The sequence below is a fragment of the Rattus norvegicus genome, chromosome 3 (assembly GCF_036323735.1).
Source record: "Rattus norvegicus strain BN/NHsdMcwi chromosome 3, GRCr8, whole genome shotgun sequence".
Taxonomy (NCBI): Eukaryota; Metazoa; Chordata; class Mammalia; order Rodentia; family Muridae; genus Rattus; species Rattus norvegicus.
Genome location: NC_086021.1, coordinates 121,072,106 through 121,094,769, shown reverse-complemented (window position 1 = coordinate 121,094,769; position 22,664 = coordinate 121,072,106). Strand labels below are relative to the sequence as shown.

Here is a 22,664-nt window from a genome sequence, read left to right as displayed (position 1 = left end):
GTCAAGGTCAAATAAATCAGACTTGGTGAGGGAAAGTAGTGGAACTTAACCTTTGGAGGTGAATCATGGGAAACTGTCCCTGGGGATATGTGTGCCCTGACACCCTCTGTGGTTTTCTCTGACTTCAGAGCTAACTGGGTATGAGCTTACACCCACAGGACTCACACTTTGCCTCATTTGTTTGGTCCATGTGTTTCTTCAGACTTGGACTCCAGCTTGATGACCCAGAATCTGCTTCTTTTCAGCTGAAAAGAATATCCGAATCCTCCTTAAAAATAGCTGAGTTCCCTGCTATTAAAAAAAAAGACATCATGAATTTCGCAGGCAAATGGATGAAACTAGAAAATATCATCCTAAGTGCGGTAACCCAGATCCAGGAGGACACGCATGGAATGTCCTCACTTAGAAGTGGCTAACAGTCACGAGGTTCAGGATAACCATGCTGTTACAGTCACGAGGTTCAGGATAACCATGCTGTAATCAGCAGACCCAAGGAAGCCAAATAACAAGGAGGCCCAAGGGAGGATGGTTGGATTTTTCTCAGAAGGAGAAACAAAATAAATATTAGACGTTGATGGGAGGAGGGAACTGGATAGAGAGGGGGTGGGGGGCGGGAGTCAGAGCAGGGAGAGCAGTGATGTCAGCTGGAGACATTAATCTCTAGGATATACCAGAGACCTGGGGAGGGGAGAGACCCCAGAGCATCTGTGGGCAACTGTTTGTGTGTGTGTGTGTATGTGTGTGTGTGTATGTGTGTGTATGTGTGTGTATGTGTGTGTGTATGTGTGTGTGTATGTGTGTGTATGTGTGTGTATGTGTGTGTGTATGTGTGTGTATGTGTGTGTGTATGTGTGTGTGTATGTGTGTGTGTATGTGTGTGTATGTGTGTGTATGTGTGTGTGTATGTGTGTGTGTATGTGTGTGTATGTGTGTGTGTATGTGTGTGTATGTGTGTGTGTATGTGTGTGTGTATGTGTGTGTATGTGTGTGTGTATGTGTGTGTGTATGTGTGTGTATGTGTGTGTGTGTGTGTGTGTGTGTGTGTATGCCTTTCCTAACTAGCTTTTCACCAAGCCTGCCAGTTAGACCAAATTCTCTCAACAACAACAGCAGGCTCCTATTGGTTACCAGTTACAGCTTGGGATATCCCTCCTTGAATATGAAGGATCAATTTAGAACCTGTGAAAATGTCTGTTTTTATGACTTTCTATCCCTTTATTGAGTTATTTGTAGCCTACAAATGCTATCCACAGTGAAAGCTATTTATTTATTTATTTATTTATTTATTTATTTATTTATTGCTGTTTCTTATTAGCTTACTACTCTGTGCTGATATCATCTCCTATAAAAAAATTATGAAGAATTGTCACCAGGAGCCCCTGCTATCCCTGCTATCCCTGCTATCCCTGCCCTCTGCTACCCTTACCTGCTACCATCTCCACTCCCCAGCTACCTTCACACTATGCTTTCTTCACCCCATGCTATCCCCACCCCTGGCTACCCCTACTCCCATTATAACCCCACCCATATCACATGCTACCCCCACTCCTTGCTACCCATTATCCTCATTTCTCCCACCCAGTGCTGGGAGAGAGCGAGTACTGATACACCAGCTATGTATTAGGACACTGTCAGCCTGAAATACTTGCTTGGGGCTTTCTCATTCTGAGCTGTAATGAAAGCAGACAGAATTCTCAACTTCAGTCAGCATTTGTCATGCAAGAACCTTGACAATTTACTGTAATTTGGTCCACTGGTTGACATTGATTTCATTTTGGCACTAGGCTCAGTTTTGCTGACATTGCCCTATGAATACATGCTATCTCACCACTCAGGTAAATCTCTATACCTTAGATTTGCAAAATGATCAGGACTCTGAGAGGGTGGATTGGAAGTGCCTTATCCACCACGACGAATGTCTGGGAAGCAGTTCTCTGGCTTTTGCCTATATGGATATAGAAAGAGAAAACTATTCCATCTCCCCTTCTCAATATGGACCAAACCTTGGATCTAACAACTCCTAGGCACATAGGTATCACTGAGCTACACCCATAGCCATCTATATCATTTATAAACAACAGTCTGTTATCCTATGGGTTAGAGGTCTGTATACGATAACCTTTTAAACAAGTCACTGTTTAAAAGCAATTCAGTTCAGGATTGGAATGGCCAGTCTCCAGAATGGCCCTCTTTACTTCACAATATCTAATTCCCTCTCACATCTCACAGACCGAGTTGTCACCAATAGGATTAATACGAACTAAACACTTGTGGCCCATCCATATCTCAAGTTTTATCCTCCCCTGTGATGGTCTAAGATGGGCCCATAGGCTTGCCTTTGTAAGAAGATCGTAATACAACAGAGCTTCATAGCTCTCAATCAGAAAAAAGACCCTCACCAAAGAACAAATAGGAACCTGGAGACCCTGAGTTTAGTTTCCAGAAACCACATAGTGGCTCACAACCATCTGTATTGGAATCTAATTCCCTCTTCTAGTGTGCCTGAAAACAGAACACTCATATATATATATATATATATATATATATATATATATATATATATATATATAAAATAAATAAACCACAAACAAACAAACAAAAAACAAAAATTAGTTGACATCATGATCTTGTACTTTCTAGCTTTCACAGCTATAGAAATACATGTGTGTTGTTCAAGCCACCGGTCTATGGTATTTTTTCATAGCATCATGAGCAAAACTTCCAAAGTTGAGACTTCTTGGGCCCAGTAATCAGACATACTACTGTGGCATCTACCTTGCTCTCCCTCCCCCTCCCCCTCCCCCTCTCCCTCCCTCTATGTGTATGTGTGTGTCTGTCTCTATCTCTCTGTCTCTGTCCCTTTCACTCTCTCTGTCTCTCTGTCTATCTCTCTGTTTCTGTCTCTCTTTCTCTCTCTCCATGAAGATATTCACATAGCAGAGGCCTAGGTCCAGGAGCAGAGACTGTCCAATAGCCCTCACCATGTGAGTAAATCATCACATCTTCTAATTTCACAACTGAAATCCAACCAACATCTTGAACTCTTGGCCACGACTTTTGAGACATTCAGATTCAGAATCCCTTGACTCAGGTATTCCTGAATCCTTATACTGTATAAGAAATGTTTACTGTTGCTTTAAGCCATTAAGTTTTTTTGGGGGGTAATTTCTAGCTAATAGACTTCTTTTTAAATTCATATATAATTGAAAATAAACTTCCTAATGGTAATAACAAAGGAGTTGGCATATTCCTGACTCCTCCGAGTTCATATGAAACTGCTGACAGTGATTTGTGCTCTTATTCCCAGATAAGTCACAGGACAAAGCGCTAGGTCCTCAGTCTACAGGGCAGACGGTTCCCAGATCACAGGATATTTTTAAGGTGTTTACTTTTCAACATTTAGAATTGAAGAATTCCACTAAATGTGAGTTTATGCTTACGATCCTTTTGATACAAGAGTGTGATAACATTAGTCCTGTCTTCACGGTGAAAGCCATTAGAGAGAGACGCCTGTGACAGCTGCCTGGTTTGAACGAGCAGAGAGTCTCCAATTTACACAGACTACCGCCCCCATTTAGCTCATCTATGTTTCCTACTTGGCGCTCCAGGGAGTTTAATGGCCAGCACTGCACTGTGAGCTCTTCCAGCTAATGCAGACATTCCTCTCATTCCTGGTACTGAGACTGGCGTATTCACTGCCATACAGTAAGTCTTAAAATGGGTTCACTCAATTGTAAAAGTACATTTAGCTTTGAGAACTCTTGAAGTTTTGTGCCTATTTCTCAACGTTATGGTTACTAAAAGTATAATCACTTAGCCACAAATAATGCTGCTCTTGTGGCAGGTTACCTTTCCAAAATGTCCCTGTAAGTCCCCTTTGAACTTCTGTATGATTTCTTAGTTCTTAGAGTTAGTAATATCTCAGTTTCTAAGTATAAATTTAAACTACGGTGTGTGTGTGTGTGTGTGTGTGTGTGTGTGTGTGTGTGTGTGTGCATGTATGTACATACATGTGCTAGAGATTAAAGCTAAGAATTTCTGTATACTATGCCTACAGTACCATTGAATAATACCTTTCAACATCCATTGCAGTTGTTACATATCTATTTCCTACATCTTTCCACTGAAAACTCCTGGAATTGATGACCTTCGGTTATAGTTATTAAGCATCACTTTACAATAACAGGAAAAGATGCCTTTGGGAGAAATGGCTGATTCAAACTGAAGTAAAGAATGCACACGAGACTGGACACACGAGAAAACAAGGGCAAGATTATTTCTTTAGGCTACACATCTGTTTCTCCCCAAGTTCGTAGGTGGAAATTCAGATCTCAGTGTGGTGATATTTGCAGATGGGGCTTTGGGAAGAAATTAGGTCACAGAGGTGAGACCTTTTATGAGTGAGGTTAATGCCTTTATGAAACAAAGCAGAGACCAGAAATCTCTCTCTCTACTCCTCATAAGTAAGAATAAAGTCAGGAAAGAAGCTCTCTCCAGGAACTGGAGTCAGTCAGCACATTGATTTAAATTCTCAGAACTGTACATTCCTGTAGCTTAAGACACCTAGGCTATGAAAAAGTCATTCATCATTTAATGACTAAGATACATTTTGAGAAATGCATCATTTAGTGATGTTTTCATTGCATGAACATCGTTGAGTGTACTTGCACACACATGAAAGACATTGGTTCCGTTTTGCTGTCACAGAGAGCATGAGAGAGAAGTTGGATCACACATGATTATCTGATGTTGTGGTGGTTGGCAGTGTTTGTGTCCTAATAATGTAGGAGTGCCCTAGCTTCTCACTGGGCTGGATCACAAAGGGTTTCAACATTGTTCCAAGCAAGATTCTTTTCTTGTCCTTAGAAGTTTTGAAACATGAAGTCGACATGCCATATAGAGAAATGTGTCCCTGGGATAGTGGGATTCTGTTTAGAGAGAAAGTCTGCCTGGGGAAGTAAGTTCCCTGTTCTAGAGCCTACACTCATTTGACCCCTATTAAGTCAGCCCTTGCATGCACACATCTCTCTTTACTATATTATAAATAATGATGTGTGGGTCTTTGAAAGCATCCAGTCTTAGTAGGAAGTTCAACATGAAACTTTCATGCAGTCTTTTCTTTCAGCATTGTACACAAGCTTTTAGCTTTGGCTGTGATCATTGTGGTACTGAAACGGATATGATCTCCTATTAGATCTCATCGGTTTCCCCATATCTTATACAAAACCTTTTAAAGTTTTGTTTGTGCCTTTGCCTTCAGTTAAGGCGCTTTGTTCTTGGTCTTCAAGACTCTGGGTGTGGTGGGAAAGGACATGTCTGACTGGTGAGCAGTGGCCAACACTGACTTTCTGCCATAATAATCTTTAATTACTTCCATTTCCTTCCCAGGACAACCCCTCTATGTGCTTTCATAGTCACAGTGTTAGAAGTGTGCTTTGTATGCACAAGGGTCATGAAGAACAAAAGGCCCAAGGCTAAGTCAAGGACAAGCGTAAGAGATACGACCCAGAGCTGTGGTAAAAGGTACAAGAGGCTGCTGCTGAAGCAATGTGGTGCTCTTCAGGAAACTCTTCCTCATGAATAGGAGTATACTTTACAACAGGTGTGTCTGTGAGGGATTGTCTGACTGGGAATTGAGGTGGACAGACTGGCCCTGGAGGTGTCACCATTTCATAGGCTAGATCCTGAACTGAAATACAGGTGAGAAAAACCAACTAAGCCCAAGCAAACTTGTATATGTATGTGATGTGGACACGGATGTGATGTGACTCAATGCTCAAGTCCCTTGACTTCCCCAAAAGAAGGGATTGTAATGTGGAAATTCAATGCAAAACAACCACTTATTCTTTTCTGTTCCTTTTCTCAGAGTATCTGTCATAGCAGCAGAAATGAAACCCTAAGAGTCATAAAAGGTATCATATAATAAATGCATAAACAACTAACACACTCCATCGCTATCATCACTAAATATCAGGGACTGTACAAAGTTGTATGTGCTAGGCTTTCATACTACCAGAAACTTAGTACATTTGCTCATACCAGCATCCACCAACATAAGTAACTTCTTTTGTTATAGATAGGGTCTCACTGAATGGCCAAGGTTGGCCTCAAACTGGTAATCATCCTAGCAGCTTCTTGAATGGTACAGGAATATAGTGCACCTAACTGAAGAATGGTGTTTTGATGGCTATAATGCCATCAGGCAATAGGAATTTTCCAGGTCCATTATAACAATTGGATATGCTGTTTGTCATTGACTGACATGTCATTATGTGGCATGTAACTGTGACAGTGTTTTATTGCAGCTGCCTGAGGTAAAATGTTCAAGTTGTCCCTGAGTATAGGTTTTCTCCAGTCCCAGAACAGATGTTAGAGGTTTGTTTTGGTTGTTCCTCCGACATATTTGAGACATCTAGAGTATATCACAGCTGAGACGTTTGCCATACAGTGGGCTGTTCAAAGCATGCCCACAGAGTTGACATCCACAGGTCACTACTCATCTAACAGTGATGCTCCAGCCCAGAGAGGGTTTCCTGTCACCTAGACATTAGCTTTCCATTGGCCAATGGCAGGGCAACTTGCACATTGGAAAGATGAAGAGCGGGGAATAAAATGCATAGAATGGTCTAAATCCATGAGGTCATACTGATATTAAAACCAAAACTAGAACAAGGGAAAATAGAACCTCCCTTGCCACCATTGACAGTGAGTTTGTCAGCGAAATGAAATAATTGAGTTGTCAAATGATAAAGAAAGGCACTCAATGTTTTGTTCTGCCCTATGAGCTGAGGGAAAATTGTTTATGGAAATGCTCCATTATAATACACAAAGAATTAATATTAGAAAACCCTGATTTTGTAATTGCCACTGACATGGTGGACTGTCAAAGAGAACTGGTGGCTGATAGTCACAACAACAGTGCTTCTCATTAGCAGTATGGGTTGAGTGGACTCAGCTAGATGGCTCCCCTGCTGACTTTGCCTGAGGTCCCTCACAGGGAAACACTAAATTGAGTTGGTGCTGCGGCTTCATGAGGAAGAAATGGAAACTGCAAAGCCTCTTTGAATTGTATTGTGTAATTCCCACTGTGTCTTATTGGTGAAAACAAAGCGAAGCGTTAGCCCAGATCAATAGTGATGGGAATAGAGAGTGGTAATGCCAACCTAAAACCGTCACAGACACCTGGAGGTTAGCTCAGTAGTAAAGTGCATGTTTAGTTCATGCAAAGCCTAGCCTTCCACTCTGATTCCACACAGAAAAGAAACCTAACAAGATAGGAGACAATTCTAAGGGCATCTATCATGGTATGAATGTGTCCCTCGAAGTTCATATGTTGGAAACTTAGTTCATGTGTTGGAAGGTAGGGTGTATTAAGAGATGAGCAGGAATGAGGGAGCTCTTGTGAAGAGAATATTGTTTCAGGAGTGGGTTCCTTACCACGCAAATGCATTTATGAGAGTGAGCTCGCTTTCTGTGCGCTCATATGCTCCTTCTCCTACCCTTTTTATTGTAGGAGGGTTCAGCACAGAAACCCTCTTCAGAGTGTAAGCAGATGCCAGCACCATGCCTTTGGATTTCCCAGCTTCCACATTTCTGTAATTTTCTAAAATTATATTTTCTAAAACTCCATAATTTTCTTCTCTTTGTAAATTGTAATATAACAGTACAAAATAGCCTTAAGGCACTATTTATGGAAACAATTCTTTTCAGGACAAACATGAATTTAATCAAGACAGTAGATTGTACTAACTTACAAATTAATTCCTTTGTTGTATGACTTTAGATATGGGAAATGCCTTCATTATTTTGAGGTATAATTTTATGTCTTTTAAATGTTTAGGCGGCAGCAAGTGCTCTTACCTGGAGCAACACTGCTAGATAGTAGTGACCTGTGGATATCAATTCTGTGGACATTCTCTGAGTGCCCAGTGTATGACAAATGTCTCAGCTGTGATATACTCTAGATGTCTCAGATGTTGAGGGAACAATCAAAGCCACCTCCAATGTCTGTTCTAAGGGTGGAAACCCATACTCGGTGTTGTGTTAGAATCTTGGCTCATCTCCAGACAGACCACACCAGGCTAATACAGTCCCAGGTAGAAGAGGTTTATTGGGGATGAGGAAGACAAGAGGGGGTTGGGGAGAGAAGAGAGAAAAAGAGGACAGGGCAGAGAAGGTCTGCTTTTTATTTAAACTATGATGTAACTGTTCCCAGGTGAAGGTGGGAGCTGAACCAAATGTATGCTGGGAATGTATGGCCGTTGCCATGGCAGCGGATGCACAGTTCCCTGTCCCCTGCAGGTGACATCATTGCTGGAGGCGAAAGTGGTTCCTGATAAACAACATTCGGTGTCTAGATTCACAAACCTGCTTTCCTTGAGATGTCTCATTCAGGTAGGATCCTCTGTCTCGGATGATGGCACCACCAACTGCCACCACAGCAGTCTGCACCTCCCTCTGAACATACTGTGGGCCCGTGCCTGTCACTCCATCTTACTCTACTGTCCTACACAGCCATCTCTCATCCAGGCGGTGTACCGGGGTGTCCACAAGACCCCCAGTTGCTGAGTGGTCTGAATTCTTTCTCTTCTTTTCATGCCCATGTATTTGTTTATATACTTTAAGAGACAAGAGGTCTCACATGACCTAAAAGTCACCAACCACAGAGACAGACAAATGCTACCTCACCACTAAAAGATCTTAAAAGCACATGATCTTGTGCATTTATTAAAATTGTGAGATAAAGAGTTTTTGTTAATTTACTCATTTGTGCTTCTGTGTGTGTGTGTGTGTGTGTGTGTGTGTGTGTGTGTGTGTGTATTGAGAGAGAGAGAGAGAGAGAGAGAGAGAGAGAGAGAGAGAGAGACACCAGAGAATAATTTCCTGGAGTCAGTTCTCTCCTTCCACTCTGTGATTAATCCCTGGGATTAAACTCTGGTCATCAAGGGTGGCAAGTACGTACAAAGCCATCTGACCAGCCAAAAATAATTTACAACTAAGTAAGATATTTAAATGTCATCAGTTTGACACCTCACTTGAACAGATGATAAAGCTGATGTTCCAAGTGGTTAAATAACAATTCTATTATCACATAGCTAGCTGGTAACCGGCATGAAGAGTTATAGCAAGCAACTCTTGAATAAAACATCAAGCCCACCATGTTAGAGTTTTCTCCAGTATGTTTTAGTTACCCATGAACAGGGTACTGGGTACCTAGGTAAGGACTTTCCCACACTCTCTTTTTGACTCAAAATCTTAACTGACTTCAGCAAAACACTTTTCAGATTATATTCTCCTTTAATAAGTATGACCCATTATTTGATTATTTCTGTTCAAACTCATGAAGCCAAAACAGTTTACATAGTATAAGATCCTTCCTAGAAGTTGTGAGGAGAATAAACACAGGTAATCTGAAGAATGGCCCAAGTGCCTCCACAAACCCCCAACATGACCAGAAAGGCTGTTGGGTCATGAATTATCCAGCTATTCAGGGTCTGGTGAGTTATTTAACTGCCACAGTAAAAACCACAAGACCTTTCCGGGGGAAAGTAATGATGATTAAAGAAAAGATATGTGACTCATTCTGAGATGGGATATTTTCAGGAATTTATCAGAAAGAAGCATTGGGCATAAATGGATGATGATGTGGGCACAGTATTAAAACCACAATGAAACTATGTTTCTCATCACTAGATAATTGAAATGGACTCTCCAATTCAAACCTTACCACTGCCAGTCAATGTGTCTAGGTCACATCCCCCCCACCCCATGATACCACATTGCCGAGTATAACTCCTGCTCATGGGCTGACAGTGATTGCATTGTCTATGACAATTCTCTTCAAAGTCACATTTGTCATTCAAAGATCTCCATAGTCTGACCTCACTGTACTCTTCCAAGCATATTTCCTCTTTGACAATGTATTCCTGCAGTTGCTTGCTGTCTCTCCTGTCCATCGCTCCTCCTTCTGGCTCATTTAGATTCAGAAGACAAGACCCAGTTTCTGTTGGCCTTGTTCTACCCTCTCCAGGGAGCATCTCTGACCAATCCTGTCCTCCTAGTCTTAATGTTTCTCATATCTGAAATTATAATCCAGGACAAGAGTCCTGTAACTCTTGCATGCATACTGAATTGGTCCTCCCATCTGGAAAATATGTTTCAAGCATCTAATCTTGGCTAACTGCATCACCAAGATTTCTAGAAGAGACTCTGACAGGATTCCAAAGGGGATTCTGACAGACCATGCGAACACATTCTGCGGTGTAGGCAGTGGTAAAGATGTAGCAGTTGCTTAAGTAAAGCCTGCACTGAGAGGACACTGAAACAGAGTTGTTGATAAGCCAGTCATTTGGATGAATGAAGCAAGAGGGCTCTTCCTTGCCACTACCCTGTGAAGCATAAATACAATACCTTAAAGACCTTATGGTTTCAAGACTGTTATTTCCATTTTTTTACATACTCAAGAGACCACAGGTACTAGACCAAACAAAACTTTCAATCACAATAGTTGGAAGAAGTAAGGCATTTCATGATAAAAAAAATTTAAGGGCTGGAGAGATGGCTCAGCAGTTAAGAGCACTCTTCCAGAGGTCCTGAGTTTCAATTCCCAGCATGCACATGCTGGCCTCCAATCATCTGTAATTTATGCCTTCTTCTGGTGTGTTTGAAGAGAGCTACAGAGTACACATGTATATTAAATAAATAAATAAATATTTAAAAAATAAATTTAAGCAGTATTTATCTATAAATCCATACCTATAAAAGGCACAAGGAAGAAAACTTCAACATAAGATTAACTGCACACAAGAAAACACAGGGAATAAATAATCCCGGATAAAAAAAATCCCTGTCAAAAGAGGGGAAATACACACAAACACACACACACACACACACACACACACACACACACACACACACCAGCAGCAGCAGCACCACCACCACTACTATCATCATCAACAACAACATCAACAATAAAACAAAATAACAGGAATCAACAAACACTACTCGTTGATATCTCTTAGCATCAACAGTCTCAATTCTCTAATAAAAAGACACAGACTAACAGAATAGAGGTGAAAACAAGATTCATTCTTCTGCTGAATACAAAAATCACACCTTAGCATTAAGGATAGACATCACCTCAGGGTAAAAGGATAGAAGAAGATATTCCAAGAATATGGCATGAAAAAACAAGCTGGTAGACATAATTTAATACCTGACAAAATAGACTTCAAACTGAAATTAATCTGAAGGAATTGTGAAGGATGTTCCATACAAAGAAAAATATGCCAAGAAGACATTGCAATTTTTAACATCTATGTACCAAACACAAGATGCCCAAGTTCATAAGAAAGACTACTACAGCTTAAATTATATATTGATCCTTACACACTGGCAGTGGGAAACTTCAATACCCCATTCTCAACAATAGACAAGTCATTCTCTCACAAACTAGACAGAAATGCTACAGCTGAGTGATGTTATAATCCTAATGGACCTATCAGATGTCTGTACAACATTCCACCAAACATGAAGGAATATATATTTTCCCTTGTACCTCATGGAACGTTCTCCAAAATTGACCACATTCTCAGACACAAAGCAAGTCTCAACTGATACAAGAAAACAGAAAGAACACCCTGCATCATCTCTGACCACAGATTAAAGTTGTATGTCGACCACAACAGAGCCGACGGAAAGCGTATGGTCAGTTGTTCATGAAAATGGAGCAGCTGAATGAAAAATGGGTCAAGACTGAAATTACAAAAGACAATAAAGACTTCCTGGAACTGAATGAAAGTGAATACAAAACATACCTAAACTATGGGGCACAAGGAGGATAGGTCTAAGAGGCAAGTTCACAGTAATAAGTGCTCACATAAAAAAAAAAAAATTGGAGAGAACTCATCCTACTAACTTAATAGCACACTTGAGAGCTCTAGAATAAAAGAAAGAAGCCATACCCCAAAGGAGTAGATAGCAATAAATAATCAAACTCAGGTAGAAATCAAGAAAATAAAAACAAACCAAAACCAACAACAATGAATCAATGAAACAATCAGCGGGCCCAGGGAGCCATGGGACACGGGGGGGGGGAAGAAGGTCTGAAGCAAGAGTGGGGTTGAAGTCTGTCCAAACGCCAGAAATCTCATCCCGAGATTGGCAGGAGTAGCATCATTCCCCACTCCTACCCCAAGCTAGCACACATAACCCTGTGCCCCAACCTCTGCTCCTCCCAGGAGGTCCTGGAGCCCTGGTAGTCAGGCCAAACTTCCTCTCTCCTTATAAGGTTAAGTCTGGCAGCACCTAGAATTCTTCCTTATGCAAATGAGACATGCCCAGTGTCCTGAGCCCAGCCAATAATGCGCACTCACCCCAAAAGCCCCTACCCACCCCACAAATATTTAAGCACCCCCCCCCCATTAAACAAGCTGTGTCACTGAAGTTGTCACCTGAGAGTCTTTTCTTGTGGACACCACCACCTGAGGTCTCTTCTGCTCCTGGCACTTCTGGTCCCCACTTCCCATCTCAGGATCTTCAGGCAAATAAAAAAGGGGACATGACAACAGGCACCAAGGAAATCCAGAAAACCATGAGGACATACTTTAAAACTCTATTTTCCACCAAATAGGAAAATGGATAATTTTCTTGGTATATATCACTTACCAAAGTTAAATCAAGACCAGATAAGCATTTTAAACAGAAATATAACTCCTAGTGAAATAGAAGCGTCATTAAAGACTCCCAACCAAAACAAGTCAAGGGCCAGATGGGTTTAATGAAGACTGTTTTTTAAAACCACACTTTCAAAGAAGAGTTAATGCCAATATTCTTCCAATTTTTCCACAAAATAAAAAACAGAAAGAACATTGCCTAGTTCTTTTTATGAGGTAAGAGTTATCCTGATACCCAAACCATAAAAAAATCCAACAAAAAGAATTACAGACCAATTTCCTTTATGATATAAAATCTCTCAATAAAATACTTGCAAAACAAATCCAAAAACAATGAGAAATATCCATTATGATCAAGTAGGTTTCATTCCAGAGATGGAGAGATAGTTTAACTCATGTAAATCAAAAAATGTAATCCACCATATAAACAAATTGAAAGACCAAAACCACATGACCATCAGGTAAGATGCAGAAAAGGCCTTTGTCAAAATTCAACACTTCTTCATGATAGAAGTCCTGGAGAGATTAGGGATACAAGGATCATACCTAAACACATTACAAGTGATTAACAGCAAGCCTATAGACAAAAACAAATTAAATGGAGAGAAACTCATAGCAATTCTACTAACATCAGGATCAAGACAAAGTTGTCCATTCTCCTCATACCAATTCAATACACTACTTGAAGTCTTAACTAGAGCAATAAGATAGCTGAAAGTGAGGGGTTGGGGATTTAGCTCAGTGGTAGAGCACTTGCCTAGCAAGCACAAGGTCCTCAGCTCCGAAAAAAAAGAAAAGAAAAAAAAAAGATAGCTGAACGTGATACAAATTGGAAAGGAAGAAGTCAAAGTATTGTTATTTGCAGATGATATGATAACATATATGTGACCCTAAAAAATTCCACCACGAAACTCCAACACTACACAACTTTAGTGAAGTACCTGGATACAAAATCAACTAACGAAATTCAGTGCCCTCTTTAATACAGATGGCAAATGAACTGAGAAAAAAAAATCAGGAAACAACACTTTAAACAATAGTGCCAAATAACGTAAAATATCTTGGGGTGAATCCAACCAAGCAAGTGAAAGTCTTGTATGATAAAAACTTCAAGTCTCTGAAAAAAGAAATTGAAGATGATATCAGAAGGTGGAAAAATCTCCCATGCTCATGCATTGTTCAGATTAATATAGTAAAAACTGGCATCCAATCAAAAGCAATCTACAGATTTAATGCAATCCCCATTTAATTTCAACTCAATTCTTCACAGATCTTGAAAGGACAATTTTCAGCTAAATATGGAAACACAAAAAAACTCAGAATAATTTCTGAATTAAAAAAGGACAACTGAGGTATCCCCATCATTGATTTCAAGTTGGATCCCGCTGTTGCAAGAACAGTATGGGAATGAAACAGACATGCCGACCAATGGAAACAAGTTGAAAACCCAGACATATCTACACACATATAAAACCCTGATTTTTGATGAAGAAGACAGAAATATACACTGAGAAAAATAGCATCTTCAACAAACGGAGTTCAAGCTGGATAGCTGCATGTGGAAGATTCCAAGTAGGTCCATACTTAGCACCCTGAACAAAACTCAACTCCGATTATATCAAAGAACCATGATAAAAACAGATATACCAAATCTGGTAGAACATTGGGAAATAGCTTTGAATTCATTGGCACAGGAAAAAAAGAGAATTCAGAGGGACTCTATTGAGAGCTGCACTACATCTTGCCCATGTCCTGACAATTTGTGAGGTTGGATTAAAAAGTAATGGACTAAAAAAAAATAAAACAAACAAACAAACAAAAAGTAATGGACCTCTTTATTTGGTGGAGAAAAATTTCAAAAGAGCATAACACTGGGGTTGGGCGTGTTTGCTACTGGTTGCTTTTAGCCCCTCTGTGGTGAAAATGGAGGAAATGGAAGAGCACCTGAGTGCATTTAAAGCTGTGAACAAGGCAGCTGAGACAAAGTTGTAGTAGGAGGGAGAGAGATTAGTGTTTGCACTTCACCCTGGGACAACAGTGAAGGTGCTTTAAAGGCAAGATGCCACTTCTCACAGCTTATAGAACCTAAGAATGCAAGTTCATTTGAGAGATCTTCACTTGTAAGAAGACAGAGCCTTCCGGATGTCATGCGTGAACAGCACCTAGGGAAGAGTTTTGTTTTATTTCGTCTTATTTCTGTGTAGGTACTCAGAGGCTACAGCAACAGTGGTAAAATAGGGATGAACTGGATTTGAAGCTAGCAGCTGAGCCCGGCATCATCCATTTGGTGTTGATTTTGCAGGTGTGGACTCGATAATCAATGTTTGTACTAAGGTCCCTGAGAAAAGCAACATCCCAGGGTCAGATGACCTATAAGCTGCCCCTGTTGACACAGGTAAGTGAGCTGAGTGTGAAGCCAGGAAGGTGAGGGCTAAGTAGCAGTGGAGACCTCCTGAGGAGGGAGATGTCAAGAATGTGCTATATCTGCGAAGAAAAGCTGTAGGCAGTAAGTGGAACGTGTTATTGTGTAGTAGCCAACAGGGCCCTAAAGGTCCAGTTCCCCAAACCTGTTATGGCCTAGATAAGCACTTATCAGCCTGTGAGTCCTGACCCCAACCTTTTCACAGGAGTTTCCCAAGACCATCAGAAAACACAGGTGTTTCCATTACAATTCATTACAGTAGCAAAATTACAGTTACAAAGAAGCAATGAAAATAATTTAATGATTGGGAATCACCACAAGGTGAGGAACTGTATTAAAGGGTCACGGCATTAGAAATCTTGAGACCCACTGACCTAGATGATGCCACCATGAGCCCTAATATAGCTACAAAATTTGATGTTTGAATTGTGCTGTCTCATTCTTGCATTGGTCTGATCTTTCCTTGCTATGACTCCATTCCTCACTTTTGGAATGGAAATACTTACTCAGTGCCATCATGTATTAAAAGCATTAGGTGTAAGACTTTGATCCTAGCACTTGGGAGGCAGAGGCAGGTGAATCTCTGAGTTTGAGGCCAAAATGGTCTACAGAGGAAGTTCTAGGATAGTCAGGACTACACAGAAAAACCTATCTCAGAAATAAATAAATAAAAGAAAAATCCCATGTAATTTGTTGTCATATTTTATAGGAATTCACAGCTAATAGCTTTCTTTGAGTTTAGATAGAGACTTAAGCTTTTGAGCAGTGTTGGGACTGGTAAGACTTTGGGGACTCTTGAAGTTGGACTGAATAATTTGGCACATTGAAAAGGCTATGAAATTATTTAGGGTCCAGGGGAGAACTGTCATGTATTAACTAGGAACTATTCCCTTCAGGCTGATGTTCTTGAATACTTGGTCCACAACTACCATATGTATTGTTTAGGGTCCTTTGGGACATGAGGCCCACCCGGTGGGATCTGCCTTGATAACTGAGCCTAACCTTGTTTTTGGTCCTGTCTCTGTGTCCAGATCCATTAAAATGTAAATAATCAGTGGCATAGGCTCCCAGTGCCATTGGCAAAGCCACCACCACCACTGTGCTTTTTCACCATAATGGACAGATACTGTGGCTCTGTATGCCCAGTTCAAGTCCTCTTTCCTTACATTGTTTTGGTTCTACATTCTGTTTGTTCCGCAAACAAACATACTCAAAATCAATGAGGTTGGACTTGATCTCATAGAGACCTCCATGCATCTGCCTCCCGAATACTGGGATTAAAGGTGTGAGCCATCAGGTCTGGCAAGGAAGGCACTGTTATTTGACACCATCTGTATACACATATGTGTGACCAGAAAAGGAACTCGCACAATTTGGTAGGCCTGTTCGTCCACACTTCCTGCTTCTACACACAGAAGAATTTCTGCTTCTCCCCAGTAAGTTTGCTGACAGAACTGGTTGAAAAATGAAATTTCAGGACAGCAGTAGTAATGGAGAAATGGTCAGAAAGCAACAGTAGCTCAGGGAAGAATGAACTCTTTATGTGAAAGAGCAGGGATCTAAGGAAGTAGGCTCCCGGATGCTATTTTTATTTTGAGCATTTCAGGGTAACACAGATTGAGTTAATGATGTATAGCTCCAAGGCAACTCAGAAATGGCAGGGCTCAGACTAGCAGAGATGTACTTCTTGCAGACTAGGGATAGATGCCGAGGCAGGTCTGGGGGGCTGTGCTGAGCCCCTGGTTGCAGATTCAGAGGCAAAACATATCATGGCAGGGGATTTCTATCCCTCCCTAGGCAAGTGGCAGTTTGCCTGCCTCTTCTCCTTGTCAGTCTCACGGCGCGGAATCTACGGCTCCACTTCGGTGGTTAAGAACCTTTTATACTGGAGCAGCCCCAGAGGTTCAATGATAGCAATGAGCCAAACGAGGGTCGGAAACAATTAAAAAGAACCCTCGGCTCCATTTCACCTCCAGTGTTTATGTCTTCTGTGGGAGAGATAGAAGTATGCAGGAAATTTCTAAAACCCTTCTGGGGTGCTTTGAGATGCTTCCTATTGTAATGCATTGCTAAAGACCAGAGAATCCGCTCAGCCTGAGACTTTGTTCTTGAATGACTGGACAGTTATTTTAATTTTTTTTAAGGCAGTGGGGATCAGTTTTAAATTTTCATCTCAATTTTCTTGACATTCTTTTTCAAATGAACTTTTTATGAAAATTTTTCCATATTATTTTAGAATGCAAAAACCTGAATCAGGACCACTTTACAAGCCTCGGAAGTCATTTACATGTATGTATATGGTTGTGCGCATTTTTCATATGTACCTATAAGACAATTCTAATCTTTGTGTGTAAGGGGTGTGTGTGTGTGTGTGTGTGTGTGTGTGTGTGTGTGTGTGTGTACATATGAAAAGTATGCATACAGTAGCATATGTGGAGACCAGAGCAGGAATCTGGTGCCCTCCTCTACTGCTCTCTGCCTTATTCCCTTTAGACAGTATCTCTTGTCTCAGACTGAACCTGAATCTCACTGTCTGGGCCAGGCTGGCTGGAAAGCAATTTCCTTGGATCCTCCTGTCTCTACCCCACCAGTGTCGGAATTATAAGAACTAATAGCCATGCCTCGCTGGTATGTGGGAGTGCTGATTCATATTCAGATCCTCACAGTTACACAGTAAGAATCCTACCCTCTGAGCCTCCCTAGCACCCCTCCCCAGCTCAAGTTGCAGAGATGCCAGTTATCTCCTATAGACACAGGATGGCCCAGGCTCTGTCCTCATTCTCTCCCTCCCACTGTGTGGGTGATGCCATCCCCTCCTGAGGCTTATTTGTCAGTAGTGATTTCCAAAGCATTGTATAGGATGTGTGACAGAGTGTGACACCGACATGAAAGAGTGTGGCAGAGGAAGTGGAAGCACTGATGCTGACATGACGTCAAGATCCAGACGCTAAGAGCCTTTGCCTGGAAGTGCTCTGCATGACACTCTTGAGGTAAGGCTGTTGCTTCCACCATCAAGAAAGTGGTGTGGATAAAAAATGAACACCTCAACTGTTCTTACAGTTTGAACAACTAGGGATGTTAATCCATGACTAGCTTCAAAAGACATCGCTGGGCTGCATTTAAGATGATCTAGATTTTGAATTTTCAGAATGAATGGGAGGTGATGGCATTAACTGAGAAGGAAAAAAAAGGAAGAAGAAAAGCAGGCTGCTAAGAGGTAGACACCAAGGCGCTGACGAGGAGATCGAGGAGCATGGAGAAAACTTACATAGCAAGCCAGAAGAAGAGACAGTCACACAGGTGGACTTGGAGCACCCCAGAAAGATCTGAACTAGGGCCAATACAGAGCAGAAAGCACGGTGATAAGAAAGGAAAGCCATACTAGAGAATGACATCACTCAGGGTGAGCATGCAGGTTGGAAGGGGAAAGAAGATAAAACCCTGGGGAAGCCGAGTCTTTACTGCATGAGCAACATAGGAAACAATTAGGAGATATCCAAGAGGAAGGCACTGTCTAGCTAGCCAGGATGGTGTGATAACGACAAGCCAGCTTGTCTCCCAGTTTGCTGTCTCATCAGCAACTGCATCTCCAGTTTACTGATGACCATGAGAGCCAGACTTCAGTGACCCAAGGACAGCGAGGATCAGAAAGCCAGGGCTATGGGGCACTCACAAAGATTTTGTACGAGTTCAGTGGGTGGGAAGAGTAGATTAAGAACTTAAAGGTTTTCCCTTTTATTTCTTTTTTGTTGTTCTTTGGTTGGTTGATTTTCTGAGATGAGTCCTTTTTGAGGATAAGAGAAAGAACCAATTGAGAAGGAAAAAAAATTGAATGGAAAAAAGAATAGATGAAAAATTGAAACGAGATCCTGAAATGAAAAATGGATGGGCTTATCTGTGCAACTGGAAACATCGCTGGGCAAAAAGAGGGGAGAAAGAGTTGAGAATAAGTGTTTTGAGCATACACCTCTCTTACACACATGGAATTATTTCTCTTTGCACTTTACAGCAAGCTCCTTAATGCTCAGGGAAGAAGCAGAAAAATAGATGTAGATTTTGCTCCACTATTAAAATAACAATAGACATACAAGCATTATTGCCTGTTTTCTAATTTGCTCTCTGTTTCTGTAATAAAACACTACCCAAAAGCAATTTGGGAGAGAATAGCATTTATTTGGCTTACATGCTACCTGCCAATCTGGTGGGGAAGCCAAAGCAGGAACTCAGTGTAGGAACCTAGAGGGAGAAGTTAGAGCAATTCCAAGAGGAAGGCTGCTAGGTGACTTGCTTCTGGTTCATGTTCAGCTATCTTTCTTGTACAATTTAGGTCCAAACTCCCACAGTGGCTGGACCTCTTACATTAATCAGCAATCAGAAAATGTCTCACAGAGCTTCCCACTGGCCAATTGTTAGAAGCAGTTCTTCAATAGGGCCGCCTTCTTCCCAGATGTGTTAGGTTGACAACAAACTAACTAGACCACTATATATCTCTTCCTTCCTTGTTATGTGAATGTGATCAAATCCTTTGTAAAAATCATCTTTCATTTAAGTAAACCAAAGCAATAGAAGAACTCTCCTAAGTATCACCATCAAATAAGAATCCTGGTCCACTGATGGCTGGGCTGCCAAACCACCCATTGCTCTCTAGCAAAATCTATCGTAGTAGTCTGGCAGGAAGTAACTAAGTTCAAATGCTTCCTCTCTCTCTCCCTCCTAGAAGTTTTGCAGTTTTCATAATAAAACAATATATCCCATAATACACAATATGTATTTATCTCCTTAACAGTGAATATACTAAGTAATTTGTCCCATAATACAAAAGGGGTACCTATGACTGTTCCAGAAGTGAAACTTGGGAAACTTTAAGTCATTACAACATTACAACGATGCCATGGAGAAACTGTCTCATCTGCCACAGGCTGCATCGTGTCTTCCTGCTAGAGAAGAGCAGGTAGAATTTGTTATGGAACATAAGAGTCAAGACCATGAAAGTGTACTTGGGGAACAAGGCTGGCAAAGCACCCTGGGAACTCAGGTACTCGCGAGACAGGAGGATCAAGAACCCAAGAGCTCTAGACTACTTAGAGAATCCAGAAATGACATGAAAAAGTTAACACCGTTATTCGTTCTTCTCCTGTAACTTCTGATGTAAGTCACTATCCTTTTAATCTTCATAGCCTTTGCTTGCCATCACAAGTGGAGTTATTAATTAAATTTAGTGCACTCCCATGGATCCTCTGGCTAAGGAGAAAAGGATAGAGTCGAGAGGTTTGCGCCTATTCGCGCACTAAAATTACCTGAAACCAAAATTATTTTATGTTCCCTTACTCCCCTCTGCTGGTAAACTCTAGTATTAAACTCTTGGTTATTATAAATTAAATTGATATGTGCATTAATTTTGCTTTAAAATCATTTGTTTTTTTAAATGTACCATTTCAGTTTAAAATTCTTAAAACTATTAATTAGAAGAAGCCATTGGTCTATATGCAGGTGTCTTTTTGGTACTCCCTTCCCCAGTTATATTAGATACATATTTAAAAGAGTGGAGCTTGATACAATGTGCAGTGTATTTGAACACAAGATAATAATTATAAAATTAATGCATTTACAAGTTAAAAACAGATGGGCCACTTTCTTGGCGATTCACAGGGCAAAGCATTCTTAAATTTGTTCCTTCTTACAACAGTGTCATGTGATAGGTACCCACACTATGAAATCCATGACTTATGCTTCCTAAGAAGCAGTCAGAATCCTCTGGACAGCCTCAAGTACAAGTCTAAAGTGGATTTCCATATCTGTCGATGTTGTCATTCTTACCACAAGGCCTTTTCTCTTCTCTCCACAATGACATCAGTCTCTTCCTTCAAAACATAAAGCGGCTGAGACATTTAACCACCATGAAGCATCTCACCTCTCAGGACAATTTGAAGAAAGTGATCATAACTAGACTATTCTGGGAAATTGGACTTCACTGAGGGATAGTTTCCCACGGGGAGATTTCCTACCGTCAGGGAAGGTGACTTAGCAATCAGAGTTATTATGTCTTCACAGGGGTAACTGGAACTTTACCAGTAAGAATTGTGTGTTAGACTGAACACGGAATTAAGGTTAAATGTGTTGGGCTATACAATTTTATTCTCCAAATTTTAGCTTTCTTATCCATAAGTGGGGCTAACAGCCTCTTCCTAGGTATTAAATGAGGATTAACAACTGACCTGCTGTGTTGAATGTACCGTGCTGCTTACCAACTGGTCCTTTGATGGAGTGTCCCAGAGGGTTACAGAGCTTAAATTTTGCAAGAGACTAGATAAAAACATCATAGACATTCTCAGTTTTGAGGCTATGCAGAAAAAAAAACCTCTTTCTAGAGATCATTCCCTAGAATAGTCCCCTACCTGTTTTCTAACAGTGTGCCTAAGGGTACAGAGCCTTATCTTGTGGCTATACAGATGGGAGATGGCTACACAGCCTCTTCGTGTGTTTCTACTTATCTTCTTCCTGAGTTATAAGGCCAATATCTGTGGCAAACAGTCAATTCTGCCTGTCATCTCTGACGTATGGTCAGTGGAAGACTGGCTCATGAATTTGAGTTAGGTGTTATCATAAAACCACTCAGTTGGTTGCTGGCATCCCCTGAAAAACAGCACTGTCTTAACCATTGGACCAGAATGAAGACATCACAACATTGGTCCCATTGAAGCTCATTTTTTTTTCTCTTTCCTTGAATTTTCAGGAAAGTCTGCAAAACAAGAACTAATCTTATCAGTGGTCTGGGGAAATGAGCCTGCTGCATAACTACAGGAACCTGAGTTTGAACCCTCGTCCCTGTGGCTAAACACCTGGAGGTGAAGTTCGGCAGGATCCAAGAAGCAGAAGAGATGGTCATTCAAGAAAGATGCTGAGAAGAGTTGACAGGGCACAGCACACTCGAAGGAGGCCTTTTCCTTCCATTCAGCATCTCATTCAACTGTCAACAGTACCTGAAGGCTGAGACTTCTGACTTCGCCCAGAAGTATAATCTAAGTATATGCCATAAAAATATTTAACATTTATCAAGGTACTTGGTACACCAGACAAAATGTTGGGGCTCCAGGATGAGTTGTATTACTCTCCTAATATCTTAGTGAGGTAGATTCTATTGCATATAAAGATTCTTTTCCAAGACAGGGTTGCTCTCTGTAGCCCTGGCTGTCCTAGAACTCATTCTGTAGACCAGGCTAGGCTCAAATTCAGTGATCTCTCTGCCACCGTCACTCAAGTACTTAAAAGCATGTGCCACATGCCCAGGTTACTTATGAGGAATTTACAAATCACAGAAGTGCTTGGTGATGGCAGGACACACCTTTAATTCTAGTACTCCAAAGGCAGAGACAGGCAGATCTCTGTGAGTTCAAGGCCAGCCTGGTCTACAAAGTGTGTTCCAGGACAACCAGGGCTACATAGAGAAACCCTGTTTTGAAAAACCAAAAGAAAAAAAAAGTCACAGAAGTTCTATAAATCACCCACGACTAAGTGGTAGATCTGGAATTTTAGCCCCAGTTGTTTGACAACACCAAGGCCATCAAAAT

General features: G+C 41.0%; 1 long non-coding RNA gene across 3 annotated transcripts in view; it reads right to left on the bottom strand.

Moving 5' to 3' along the window:
• Nucleotides 1-22,664, bottom strand: part of LOC103691860 (uncharacterized) — a 105,132-nt gene that overhangs the window by 72,453 nt on the left and 10,015 nt on the right. For 2 of the 3 annotated variants that reach the window (XR_010064870.1, XR_010064871.1), the window contains exons 2-3: nt 12,453-12,535; nt 166-291 (exon numbers count right to left, since the gene is read on the bottom strand). This is a non-coding gene — a long non-coding RNA (uncharacterized LOC103691860). Of the gene's footprint in view, nt 1-165; nt 292-1,849; nt 2,478-12,452; nt 12,536-22,664 lie in introns of those variants that run through there. The other variant, XR_010064869.1, reaches the window with a different exon arrangement.